At 42.1% G+C, this 14,770-nt stretch overlaps 1 protein-coding gene and 1 pseudogene across 5 annotated transcripts in view; both read left to right on the forward strand.

Moving 5' to 3' along the window:
- Positions 1–14,770, forward strand: part of PRKN (parkin RBR E3 ubiquitin protein ligase) — a 1,273,336-nt gene that overhangs the window by 1,163,161 nt on the left and 95,405 nt on the right. The window lies entirely within an intron of this gene.
- LOC137769216 (long-chain-fatty-acid--CoA ligase 1 pseudogene) lies at positions 1,069–3,148 on the forward strand (annotated as a pseudogene).

The raw sequence follows: 14,770 nt of genomic DNA on the forward strand, positions 1-14,770 counted from the left end.
GAACCCTCAATAACATCTTATGCTTTTAGAAAAATTTTAACGTGAGTTGGAAACATAAATATTTGGATTTTCTCAGGATAAAGCATTTTAACTGTTTGGGTTCTATATTTGAGCTGGGGTCTCTTTGAAAACGTATCCCAATGCTAGTTGTAAATTGTGACCTCACAAAGAAGACCTTAGAGGGGAAAATTACTAAATACAGCTAAATTCTTTAAATTATGCACTTCCAAAGATGTGTCAGAAGCAGTGACTTTTCTTTAGAATCTTATTTTTTAATATAAAATATCAAACTCCTAGTAACGAAGTTCTTAGTTATTTTGTTCCATGGACCCCTTTGGCAGTTTGATAAAAACTTTAGACGTTATCTTTGAACAATATTTTCTAAAGGCATAGGATTAAACACATAAAATTCAAAAGAAATCCAGTTATCAAAATAATAAAATTAAGTTTGTGATTTGGCATTTGTGCTTCTTTACCAATGCATTTAAATGACACTTCAATACATTTAAGTATAGGAAAGTTAAAATTAAATCTTACTGCTTAGGCCTTTCTCACCTTCTGAGATGGCCCACACTGTCTGTGGGGTGTGTTTCTCTCTAAATAAATCCACTTCTTACCTATCACTTTGTCTCTCACTGAATTCTTTCTGCAATGAGACATCAAGAACCTGAGCTTCATTAAGTCCTGAAACCAGGTAATACATCCAAGAAACAGTCACCCACTGAGTTTTTTCCCCTCATTCATCTCCCTTCATCCAAACTGAGGAAAAGAGACAGCCACCTGGCAAAGGTCTAGTCCAAGGTGCCTTTGAAATGTTCTGCTGAAGCTCCTCTGGTTCTCCAGCATTCCTGTTAGAAGATAAGCCGTCTCCTGCTAGAGAGGCGTTTGGAAGAAAGAAAGTAGAAAAGAGGTTTGAGACTGGATTCCTACTTCTCCACGAGTCACAAAATGGAATCCCCAACCTTGCAGTCTGGAACTTTCATTTAATGAGAAGACTGAGGCCATAGGATGGCAATCCTTGTGACGTCCTTCTAAGATATCGGCGTAGGGCGCCACCAACCCAGGACGATGCAAGACCACGAGCTGTTCCAGTCCTTTCGGATGCCAGAGGTGGTTGACTTCCGGCAGTACGTGTGCACCCTTCCAACCAGCACACTCATGGGCTTCGGTGCGTTCGTGGCGCTCAGCACCTTCTGGTACGCCACGCAGCCGCAGGCCCTGAAGCCACCATGCGACCTGGCCATGCAGTCAGTGGAGGTGGCAGGCAGTGACGGTGCCCGGAGATCCGTGCTCCTGGACAGTGGCAAGCCCTTGGTGTATTTCTACGATGACATCAGAATGTTATATGAAGGTTTCCAGAGGGGCATGCAGGTGTCAAATAACGGCCCTTGTTTAAGCTCTTGGAAACCAGACCAACCCTATGAATGGCTTTCATACAAACAGGTTGCAGAAATGTCAGAGTGTGTGGGCTCGGCGCTGCTCCACAAGGGCTTCAAGGTAGCCACAGATCAGTTCATCGGCCTTTATTCTCAGAACAGACCTGAGTGGGTGATCATTGAACAGGGATGCTTTACTTATTCGATGGTGATCGTTCCCCTCTACGATACCCTCGGAACTGAAGCCATCACCTTCATCATCAACAAGGCTGAACTCTCTCTGGTTTTTGTGGGCAAGCCAGAGAAGGCCAGCCTCTTTTTAGAAGCTGTAGAAAATAAATTAACAGCATGCCTTAAAACTATTGTTCTCATGGACTCCTACGGCAGTGATGGGTCGGAACAAGGCAAGAAGTGCGGGGTGGAGATCATCAGCATGAAGGCGATGGAGGACCGGGGAAGAGCCCACAGACGGAAGCCCAAACCTCCAGCACCTGAAGATGTTGCAGTAATTTGCTTCACAAGTGGAACTACAGGCAACCCCAAAGGAGCACTGATCACCCATCGAAATGCAGTCAACGATTGTTCAGCATTTGTGAAAATGACAGAGTACATTCATTACTTCCTCAGATGATACTTTGATCTCTTTCTTGCCTCTTGCCCACGTGTTTGAAAAAGTTGTAGAGTGTGTGATGCTGTGTCACGGAGCTAAAATAGGATTTTTCCAAGGAGATATCAGGTTGCGTATGGATGATCTCAAGGCATTTCAACCCACCGTCTTCCCTGTGGTCCCCAGACTGCTGAACCGGATGTTTGACTGACTTTTTGCTCAGGCAAACACCATGCTGAAGCGATGACTGTTGGACTTCCCAAGCCAAGCTTCGCAGTGGCATCATTAGAAACAACAGCCTGTGGGATAAGTTGACCATCCATAAAATAGAGTCTAGTCTGGGAGGAAAAGTGAGGCTGATGATCACAGGAGCGGCGCCCGTGTCCGCCGCCATGCTGACCTTCCTGAGAGCCTCGCTGGGCTGCCAGTTCTACGAAGGCTACGGACAGACTGAGTGCACCGCCGGGCGCTGCCTGACTGTGCCTAGGGACTGGACCACAGGCCATGTTGGTGCCCCAATGCCTTGCAACATTGTAAAGCTTGTCGATGTGGAAGAAATGACTTACATGGCTGCCAAGGGCAAGGGCAAGGTGTGTGTGCAAGGGGCTAATGTATTTCAAGGCTACTTAAAGGACCCAGCAAACACAACAGAAGCTCTGGATAAAGATGGCTGGTTGCACACAGGGGACGTTGAAAAGTGGTTATCAAATGGCACCTTGAAGATCATCGACAGGAAAAAGCACATCTTTAAACTGGCGCAAGGAGAGTACATAGCTCTGGAGAAGATCGAAAACATCTACCAGTGAAGTGAACCTGTCGCTCAGGTGTTCGTCCGTGGAGAGAACTTGCAGGCATTTCTCATAGTAATTATGGTACCAGACGTTGAGACGCTAGGTCCCTGGGCCCGGAAGAGAGGCTTTGAAGGCTCCTTTGAAGAACTGTGCAGAAACAAGGATGTCAAAAAAGCTGTTCTAGAAGACATGGTGAGACTTGGGAAGGATTCTGGCCTAAAACCATTTGAATAGGTCCTTTGACCTGTCTCCACCCTGAATTATTCTCTGTCAGCAACGGCCTTCTGACCCCAACAATGAAGGCTAAAAGGCCAGAGCTTTGGAATTATTTCAGGTCACAGATCCTTGAACTTTGTTCCACCATCAAAATCTAATGCGAGGAAGGAAGCTGGGAAGAGGCCGCACACCTCCGCGGTCTTCTTCCACCCGTGGCCTCAATGGGTAGTTTTGACAACAGCAAGTAGGGAAGGAGCGTCTTTGTCTGCCTCGTGCATTCAGATTCTCGTCATAGGAAGCTTAGAGGGAATGGAACACTGCCTTATGGTCGCCTCGCATTGCAGACCATGTTCACGGTGATACACAATTTCCAAAATGAGCCTTAAAAAAATTGTAAAGGTGAAACTATAAATGTGCTAAGTTATCTACGACTTCCTCAGTTTAAAAGGAGGGTGAAAACTTGTCTCTCTGTTTTGCTAACCAAGTGGTTAGGACTTTGCTATTTCTGAGATGTCTGCTACTTGCTGCAAATTCTGCAGGTGTCTGCTGCTCTGAAGAGTGCCGTGCACTGGAGGGACCCGTCCCTTATAAACAAGAACTGCCCCAGCTGCAGGAGGTCGCAAGTGGACCAGAGGTTTTTCTTTTTTTTAATCCCTGCCACCTTCCCTTCCCCATCTCACACCACCCTTCTGATTAACCCCTGTCACTCCTGTCGGAGCAGAATGTTCTCCGTGAAGCAGAGGACGGACCTAGCTCAGAACAACGCAGGTAAAGATGGATGGCCACTCACCACTGTGGGTGGATTCTGGCACCCACAGAGCAGTATATTCTCTGACCCTCTTCTCCAGACCCGATTCCCTCCCTCCATCCCTTCCCAGGGGTTATTTAAAAATCTGTCTTAGACTCTGCAGTGAAGACAAGCATTTCAACAAGGAAACAATTACCTGGATCAACCATGTTCAACTGTGACACCTCAGTAACTGTACACTTTACCTTCACTGAACCCGTCGCTCTGTCTGTGATGGTTTTGGGGTTTTTTTAACATCTTTATTGGAGTATAATTGCTTTACAGTGTTGTGCTAGTTTCTGCTGTATAACAAAGTGAATCAGCTATATGTATACATATATCCTCATATCCCCTCCCTCCTGCGTCTCCCTCCCACCCTCTCCATCCCAACCCTACAGGTGGTCGCAAAGCACCGAGCTCATCTCCCTGTGCCATGCAGCTGCTTCCCACTAGCTAACTATTTTACTTTTGGTAGTGTATATATGTCAATGCTACTCGCCCACCTCGTCCAAGCCCACCCTTCCCCCTCCCCATGTCCCCAAGACCACTCTCCACGTCTGTGACTTTACTCCTGTCCTGCCCCTAGGTTCATCAGAACCTTTTTTTTTTAGATTCCATATATATGTGTTAGCATACATATGTGTTTCACTTTCTGACTTACTTCACTCTGTATGACAGACTCTAGGTCCATCCATCTCACTACGAATAACTCAATTTCATTTCTTTTTATGGCTGAGTAATATTCTGTTGTATATATGTACCACATCTTCTTTATCCATTCATCTGTTGATGGACACTTAGGTTGCTTCCATGTCCTGGCTATTGTAAATAGTGCTGCAATGAACATAGTGATACATGACTCTTTGAATTATGGTTTTCTCAGGGTATATGCCCAGTAGTGGGATTGCTGGGTTGTATGGTACTTCTATTTTTAGGCTTTTAAGGAACGTCCATACTGTTCTCCACTTTGGCTGTATCAATTTACATTCCCACCAACAGTGCAAGAGGGTTCCCTTTTCTCCACACCCGCTCCAGCATTTGCTGTTTGTATATTTTGATGATGGCCATTCTGACCGGTTTGAGGAGATACTTCATTCTAGATTTGATTTGCATTTCTTTAATGATTAATGATGTTGAGCATCCTTTCATGTGTTTGTTGGCAATCTGTATATCTTCTTTGGAGAAATGTCTATTTAGGTCTTCTGCCCATTTTTGGATTGAGCTGTTTGTTTTTTGATATTGAGCTGCATGAGCTGCTTGTAAATTTTGGAGATTAATCCTTGGTCAGTTGCTTCATTTGGAAATATTTTCTTCCATTCTGAGGGTTGTCTTTTCATCTTTTTTATGGTTTCCTTTGCTGTGCAAAAGCTTTTAAGTTCCATTAGGTCCCACTTGTTTATTTTTGTTTTTATTTCCATTTCTCTAGGAGGTGGGTCAAAAAGGATCTTGCTGTGATTTATGTCATAGAGTGTTCGGCCTATGTTTTCCTGTAAGAGTTTTATAGTGTCTGGCCTTACATTTAGGTCTTTAATCCATTTTGAGTTAATTTGTGTGTATGGTGTAAGGAATTGTTCTAATTTCATTCTTTTACATGTAGCTGTCCAGTTTTCCCAGCACCACTCATTGAAGAGGCTGTATTTTTTCCATTGTATACTGTTGCCTCCTTCATCAAAGATAAGGTGACCATATGTGTGTAGGTTTATCTCTGGGCTTTCTAGCCTATGCCATTAATCTATAAATCTGTTTCTGTGCCAGTACCATACTGTCTTGATTACTGTAGCTTTGTAGTATAGTCTGAAGTCAGGGAGCCTGATTCCTCCAGCTCCGTTTTTCTTTCTCAAGATTGCTTTGGCTAGTCAGGGTGTTTTGTGTTTCCATACAAATTGTGAAATTTTTTGTTCTAGTTCTGTGAAAAATGCCACTGGTAGTTTGCGAGGGATTGCATTGATTCTGTAGATTGCTTTGGGTAGTATAGTCATTTTCACAATGTTGGTTCTTCTAATCCAAGAACATGGTATATTTCTCCATCTGTCTGTATCATCTTTAATTTCTTTCATCAGTGTCTTATGGTTTTCTGCATACAGGTCTTTTGTCTCCTTAGGTAGGTTTATTTCTAAGTATTTTATTCTTTTTGTTGCAATGGTAAATGGGAGGGTTTTTATAATTTCTCTTTCAGATTTTTCATCATTAGTGTATAGGAATGCAAGAGATTTCTGTGCACTAATTTTGTATCCTACTACTCTACCAAATTCATTGATTAGTTCTAGTACTTTTCTGATAGCATCTTTAACATCCTCTGTGTATAGTATCATGTCATCTGCAAACAGTGACAGTTTTACTTCCTCTTTTCTGATTTGGATTCCTTCTATTTCTTTTTCTTCTCTGATTGCTGTGGCTAAAACTTCCAAAACTATGCTGAATAATAGTGGTGAGAGTGGGCAACCTTGATCTTAGAGGAAATGGTTTCAGTTTTCCACCATTGAGAATGATGTTGGCTGTGGGTTTGTCATATATGGCCTTTATTATGTTGAGGTAGGTTCCCTCTATGCCTACTTTCTGGAGAGTTTTTTATCATAAATGGGTGTTGAATTTTGTCAAAAGCTTTTTCTGCATCTATTGAGATTATCATATGGTTTTTATCCTTCAATTTGTTAATATGGTATATCATATTGATTGATTTGCATATATTGAAGAATCCTTGCATTCCTGAGAAAAACCCCACTTGATCATGATGTATGATCCTTTTAATGTGCTGTTGGATTCTGTTTGCTAGTATTTTGTTGAGGATTTTTGCATCTATGTTCCTCAGAGATATTGACCTGTAGTTTTCTTTTTTTGTAACATCTTTGTCTGGTTTTGGTATCAGGGTGATGGTGGCCTCATAGAATGAGTTTGGGAGTGTTCCTCCCTCTGCTATATTTTGGAAGAGTTTGAGAAGGATAGGTGTTAGCTCTTCTCTAAATGTTTGATAGAATTTGCCTGTGAAGCCATCTGGTCCTGGGCTTTTGTTTGTTGGAAGATTTGTAACCACAGTTTCAATTTCAGTGCTTGTGATTGGTCTGTTTATATTTTCTATTTCTTCCTGGCTCAGTCTCAGAAGGTTGTGCTTTTCTAAGAATTTGTCCGTTTTTTCCAGGTTGTCCAATTTATTGGCATATAGCTGCTTGTAGTAATCTCTCATGATCCTTTGTATTTCTGCAGTGTCAGTTGTTACTTCTTCTTTTTCGTTTCTAATTCTGTTGATATGAGTCTTCTCCCTTTTTTTCTTGTTGAGTCTGGCTAATGGTTTATCAATTTTGTTTATCTTCTCAAAGAACGAGCTTTTAGTTTTATTGATCGTTGCTATTGTTTCTTTCTTTCCTTTTTCATTTATTTCTGATCTGATCTTTATGATTTCTTTCCTTCTGCTAACTTTGGGGGATTTTTTGTTCTTCTTTCTCTAATTGCTTTAGGTGTAAGGTTAGGTTGTTTATTTGAGATGTTTCTTGTTTCTTGAGGTAGGTTTGTATTGCTATAAACTTCCCTTAGAACTGCTTTTCCTGCATCCCATGGGTTTTGGGTCGTCGTGTTTTCATTGTCATTTGTTTCTAGGTATTTTTTTGATTTCCTCTTTGATTTCTTCAGTGACCTCTTGCTTATTAGTAGTGTATTGTTTAGCCTCCATGTGTTTGTATTTTTTACAGTTTTTTTCCTACAATTGATATCTAGTCTCATAGTGTTGTGGTTGGAAAAGATACTTGATACAATTTCAATTTTCTTAAAATTACCAAGGCTTGATTTGTGACCCAAGATATGGTCTATCCTGGAGAATGTTCCATGAGCACTTGAGAAGAAAGTGTGTTCTGTTGTTTTTGGATGGAATGTCCTATAGATATCAATTAAGTCCATCATGTTTAATATGTCATTTAAAGCTTGTGTTTCCTTATTTATTTTCATTTTGGATGATATGTCCATTGGTGAAAGTGGGGTGTTAAAGTCTCCCATTATGATTGTGTACTGTTGATTTCCCCTTTTATGGCTGTTAGCATTTGCCTTATGTATTAAGGTGCTCCTATGTTGAGTGCATAAATATTTACAATTGTTATATCTTCTTCTTGGATTGATCCCTTGATTATTATGTAGTGTCCTTCTTTGTCTCTTGTAATAGTCTTTATTTTAAAGTCTGTTTTGTCTGATATGAGAATTGCTACTCCAGTTTTCTTTTGATTTCCATTTGCATGGAATATCTTTTTCCATCCCCTCACATTCAGTCTGTATGTGTCCCTAGGTCTGAAGTGGGTCTCTTGTAGGCAGCATATGTACGGGTCTTGTTTTTTTATCCATTCAGCCAGTCTATGTCTTTTGGTTGGAGCACTTAATCCATTTACATTTAAGGTAATTATCGATATGTATGTTCCTATTACCATTTTCTTAATTGGTTTGTGTTTGTTATTATAGGTCTTTTCCTTCTCTTGTGTTTCCTGCCTAGAGAATTTCCTTTAACATTTGTTGTAAAGCTGGTTTGGTTATGCTGAATTCTCTTAACTTTTGCTTATCTGTAAAAGTTTTAATTTCTCCTTCGAATCTGAATGAGATCCTTGCTGGATAGAATAATCTTGGTTGTAGGTTTTTCCCTTTCATCAGTTTAAATATGTCCTGCCACTCCCTTCTGGCTTGCAGAGTTTCCACTGAAAAATCAGCTGTTAACCTTATGGGGATTCCCTTGTATGTTATTTGTTGCTTTTCCCTTGCTGCTGTCAATATTTTTTCTTTGTATTTAATTTTTGATAGTTTGATTAATATGTGTCTCAGCATGTTTCTCTTCGGGTTTATCCTGTATGGTATTCTCTGTGCTTCCTGGACTTGATTGACTATTTCCTTTCCCATGTTAGAGAAGTTTTCAACTATAATCTCTTCAAATATTTTCTCAGACCCTTTCTTTTTCTCTTCTTCTTCTGGGACCCCTATAATTCGAATGTTGGTGCGTTTAATGTTATCCCAGAGGTCTCTGAGACTGTCCTCAATTCTTTTCATTCTTTTTTCTTTATTCTGCTCCCTGGCAGTTATTTCCAACATTTTATCTTCTAGCTCACTTATCCATTCTTCTCTCTCAGTTATTCTTTTACTGATTCCTTCTAGAGTATTTTTTAATTTCAGTAATTGTGTTGTCCATCACTGTTTGTTTGCTCTTTAGTTCTTCTAGATCCTTGTTAAATATTTCTTGCATTTTCTCCATTCTGTTTCCGAGATTTTGGATCATCTTTACTATCATTACTCTGAATTCTTTTTCAGGTAGCATGCCTATTTCATCTTCATTTATTTGGTCTTGTGGGTTTTTACCTTGCTCCTTCATCTGTAACAAATGTTTTTGTCGTTTCTTTTTTTTTCTTTTTTAATGGGTGGTGCTGTGTTCCTGTCTTACTGGTTGTTTGGCCTGAGACATCCAGCACTGGAGTTTGCAGGCAGTTGCATAGAGTCAGGTCTTTGTGCTGAGATGAAGACCTCCAGGAGGTCTCACTTCAATTGATATTCCCTGGGGTCTGAGGTTCTCTGTTAATCCAGAGGTTTGGACTCAGAGCTCCCACCACAGGAGCTCAGGCCTGACCTCTGGCCTGAGAACCAAGATCACACAAGCTTCATGGCAAGGTAAAAAAAAAAGGAAGAAAGAAAGAAAGAAAGAAAGAAAAAAACAGAGCAGTACAATATCAAAGAATAAAATACAAAATAAAATTAGAAAGATAAAAAATGTATTAGGAAAAATAAAACTATAATTGAAACAACTGCAACAAGGTAAAATAAAACCACAACAGAAAAAAAAGGGGTAGGGGTGAACAAGCCAAAAGGAGAGATCACTAACAAAGTATAAAGAAGAAAATAAATTTAGAGGGCTTCCCTGGTGGCACAGTGGTTGAGAATCTGCCTGCCAATGCAGGGGACACTGGTTCGAGCCCTGGTCTGGGAAGATCCCACATGCTGCGGAGCAACTGGGTCCATGAGCCACAACTACTGAGCCTGCGCGTCTGGAGCCTGTGCTCCGCAACAAGAGAGGCCACGATAGTGAGAGGCTTGCACATCATGATGAAGAGTGGCCCCCACTTGCCACAACTAGAGAAAGCCCTCGCACAGAAACGAAGACCCAACACAGCCAAAAATAAATAATAAATAAATAATAAATAAATTAAAAAAAAAAACCTCTGCTATAAAAATAAAATTAGAAAAATAAAAGATTTATTAGGAAAAATAAAAATATAAAAGAATCAACAACAATGAATCAACATGGTAAAACAGAACCCCAATCTAAAAGAGGAAAAAGAAAAGAAAAAAATAAAAAAGCCTTGGCTATGGGGGTGGAGTTTAGGCACGGGTGGAGTTTAGGATGGGGTGGGACCTAGGCGGGTGGGAGGTGACGTTTGAGCATGCGGCGGGGCCTAGGCAGGGCGACTTCAAGCGTGGGGCGGGGCCTCTGTTTAGGACCTTCCTGGAAGGGGAGAGGCAGTCAGAAGGAGAACCTCTGGAGAGTGGAGTTCCGGAGTTTGGAGGTAGGGCCCTGAGTGAGGGTGTGTGGGTGGGTTTTAGGCCCAGCGTGTTGGAGGGGGTCTCAGAGGGGGTCTCCGAGTGTAGACGTAGGTCCCTGGGTGGGGGTGAGGGGCGGGGCTTGGGCTCTGGGCGGCAGGAGGGAGGCTCTGAGGGCAGAGGATTGGGCCTGGGAGCCCATCAGGCTTCCCTGTGCCTACGTGGACAGGGAAAGCGCTGGCCCCATTCCCTTCCTCTCCTTCGCACCCCTCCCCCACCGTCTCCCCCAACGTCTCCCCCATCCCCCCTGGACCCCTAACCATGGGTGGGTCCCGCTGGGTGTAGGAAGTCCTCCCCTCCCCCAACCGCCCCTCAGGGGTGCCGGTCCCGGAGGTCCGGCCTTGACTTTTGCTCCCCCTTCCCTTCCTCCCACTCCCTCAGGACCCACGTGGCTGGAGGGGGCCTCAGTGGGCACAGGATCAGGCCCGGATCTCAACAGGTTCCTGGGGGTCCAAGTTGGCAGGGGAAACCTGGCCACACTCCCTTTCGATCCTCTGCCCTCCCAATGGTTCCCCAATTTCCCCCTTCGCGTGTAGGATCCCTTCCCCTCCCCCAGCCGCCCCTCAGGGGCGCCAGTCCCCTCCCGCCTCCACTTCTCCTCCCCCTTAACTCCCCACAAGCCCCTCGTCCTACCCGGGCACTGGGGGTTCCTCCCATCCCCTTAGGTGTCCGTGGTCTCCCACTGGTGCCTGGTAGGTGCCCTAGTTGTGAGAAGACGTGAATTCCGCGTCCTCCTAGTACGCCATCTTGACTCCACTCCTGTGATGGTTTTTAATGTGGTTTTCATATCAAAAGAGTGCATTGTGATTAAGTGACTTTTTTCCCCAGAGTAAACTCTCAGGCAAGGCATGTCTTTACAAATATTAAGGGAGTAGATACACTTGGGTACTTATTGAAATGGACGGTGATAAATAAATGCTCTTCTGTCATAATGCTACCTGATTTCTGTGAAATGTATTTGACAAGCCAAAATTCTAGGACAACAGGAGTCTGGAAAACTTATTTCCTGGGATTAACTTCTCAAGGGATTTTTTTTTTTTAAGTTAATTTGGGAAATTAGCAGCATTTCACTTTACTGCAAGTCTTTGCCACATGTGACTGAATTTAGTTGTCATTTACACATTGAAAGCAGTTGTTTTTTGGATACATGAGTACCTGTATTATACAGGCACAACAGGGTTTGCCCCAAAGAGTTGTCGTTGTAATAACACTATGTGGTAGCCTAACTTCACACGTGTATTTTTTTCTTTTTAACATCTTTATTGGAGTATAATTGCTTTACAATAGTGTGTTAGTTTCTGCTTTATAACAAAGTGAATCAGCTATACACATACGTATATTCCCATATCTCCTCCCTCTTGCGTCTCCCTCCCACCCTCCCTATCCCACCCCTCTAGGTGGTCACAAAGCACCGAGCTGATCTCCCTGTGCTATGCGGCTTACACCTGTATTCTTAATTGCACAAGAAGTCAATAATTTGTCACATTGGGGTTTTGAATGTTTGCTTTAAGTGTTGGCTATTTCTATGTTTTATAAACCAACAGAGAATTTCCAAAAACAATGAAGGAAACCAAAATAAATAATTCTGCATTTCAAAAAAAAAAAAATCTTACTGCTTAAAAACATGTCAGTGCAAAGAACATTTCTGCTTAATTGGAATGAGAACATTAAACTGTGGAGTTGTCTTTGTCTCACCTCCTTCCTCCTCATGATCAAGAAACAACTGTAGACAAGAATACTGCGAAGCAACACGTGTGTCTGGGTCACCAATGTGAGAAGAGGTGACGCCTGCATTTGCCCCCAGTTTGAAGCTACATCACACAAGTAACCAAGACAAGAGCAATCACATGCCATCCACCTCAAATTGAAGTAATATTGACCATAAATGATGTCTCAAGTTATCTGCAGCAATTCTCATATGACATGAAAAATGTCTGTGATTCTTATTTATGACAAAGTCACAGATGTCACTACTACTACTGATATTTTTTCCTCCATTCATAATTTTTTAAACTGTTCAATTTTAGGTAGAAGTTAGTAAAATTAATATATTAGTGTATTTCACAAATTCCACAGACTCCCATTAACAGCCCCCAATGCTATAGGAAATAAGAAACTCATGTAGCCATAATTCAAATCCATTCTACACAGGAGAGGTGAGTGATTTACTCATAACTTTGGAAAGAGTGACAAGTCATGCTTTGGCTTGGGAGCAGACACTTCACAGAGACCATTGGTTCTGCTCTGTTTTTCCAGGAAATCTAGTTCTGCCTCTGCTTCGGTGGGTAGGTTTTCACAGTTCTGGAATTTAGTATTAGAAAACCACTAGTCTACACACATAAGTCGTGTCCTTCAACCTCGTTATATCATATATAAATGTGCCACCGCACCTGCCCCTCCTTTCTTTTCAAACTCAGACGGGGAAAGTGGGTGCCACTTATTGGGTTTTTTTAACCCCAACACCTTCTGCAATTAAGACTCATTCTCCTCTAAAAACTGTTTGTTCCATTTAAACCACTCTAATTATTACAGTGTTTTTCTTTATATCTAGCTGAACTCAACCACCCTCTATTGTCCCAAGTACTCAGAAAACCTCAGTCCTACAGTGAAAATAAGAAACGTGTTTGCAGGTCATGGCATCCATCACTATCTGCGGAATATTACCAACTCCACCCAACAGACATACATACGCCCTTTCTTTTCTTTTTTTTTTTTTTTTAAAGTATTTGTTTATTTACTTATTTATAGCTGTGTTGGGTCTTCGTCTCTGTGCGAGGGCTTTCTCTAATTGTGGCAAGCGGGGGCCACTCTTCATCGCGGTGCGCGGGCCTCTCACTATCGCGGCCTCTCTTGTCGCAGAGCACAGGCTCCAGACGCGCAGGCTCAGTAGTTGTGGCTCACGGGCCTAGTTGCTCCATGGCATGTGGGATCTTCCCAGACCAGGGCTCAAACCCGTGTCCCCTGCATTGGCAGGCAGATTCTCAACCACTGCGCCACCAGGGAAGCCCCGCCCTTTCTTTTTAACACACTTAAAACATTAGATTTGGTCTTTCAAAAATTTCTCAGATGAGCAGAAACTTCTCCATGTGCTTCAGTATTTTTTAATGTCTCCCAAAGATGATGTTAAAATTGCAAGGAATGCAGGTAAAGTCTTGGCACAGCAAAGGAAAACTCTCCACTCCTTCATTCTGTTTTATCTTTCTATTAATGTTGCCAAAGATTAATTTTTGTAGCCACACTATACTATTAATTCTCTTTATTACACACGCTGCTGTTAAGCCATGACTCACACAGCCAGTTTAGCTATTATATACATGCTAGTGTTGGGATTTATACTGCTCTGCAAAAGTGCATTCTGTTAATCTTGTTAGATTAGCCCATGAATTCAGACTGCTGGGATGCTGTTGAATCCTGATTCTCTTTTCACTCTACCTTCCAATTCAAGATCATATAAATTACTTCATTATTCCATCAATGGCTATTTTCAAGTTGTTAATAAAAATACTTAAGAGGGATGCACTCCTTATTACCCGCCCCATGGGTCTCCATTGCTTTCTCTCCTGTGTATTGAGGGTTTATTGTTTGGGTTGGGTTGGGTTGGGCTTTTGCATCCTTAAAATGTCTGGCCTAGAGCTGACATTATGCTAGGTACATTATGCTAGGTATTTGTGGCTTTGAATTCATGAACAAATATTCTTCTGATTATAAAACTGCTTATGTATATCTGTGAAGAAAATAAAATCCCCCAATAACCCCAAAAACCAGAAACTGTAAACTCTACTAATGTTTGGCTATATTTCTTTCTATATTATAGAAATATATTCTATATTTCTTTTTTTATAGGATATTTTTCTGTTTCTTTCACTCTGCTTACCTCCTGGTCTTCCTCTGTCTCTCCCTTTGGTAAGAGGCAATGATCGAGTCCAATCCTAACATCTGCAGGACCTGGGATGAGTGAATAAATGCAGCTCCACAGACCCACATCTGAATAGTTTTAAATTATAAATCAAGCTAGCAAACTATCAAATAAAATAGATCCTATCCCCTTTACCTTGAGGAGTACACCTTCATAAGGACCTAGTAGGCGATATTCTAATTTAGAATTCTCCAACCCCTCCAGATTCTTTACCAGAACTTAGTGCTACTGGGAAAGTCAGCCCCTCCCCAGCCCTATCCCCTTGTCTTGTCCAGCTCTGACTGGTATAGAAGAATCCTTGCACACACATAGGTGGACACCCAGCCTGCAAACAGCGGTCTCTCCACATCTCCTACACACAGCAGCTCCTTGGTCACCCTGGGGCTGGGGGTGGCACACTCCTGGTAAGACAAGTCAAGCCTCAGGAGGATGGAGAAGGGAAGCTGCCCGCACAAACATGTAGCTTCCTAGAAGCCCCACAGAAACCTATAGCTCATGGACCAGCCCTAGTGCAAGTAAGGCTGG

This window comes from Eschrichtius robustus, chromosome 9 (genome assembly GCF_028021215.1).
Source record: "Eschrichtius robustus isolate mEscRob2 chromosome 9, mEscRob2.pri, whole genome shotgun sequence".
Classification (NCBI taxonomy): Eukaryota; Metazoa; Chordata; class Mammalia; order Artiodactyla; family Eschrichtiidae; genus Eschrichtius; species Eschrichtius robustus.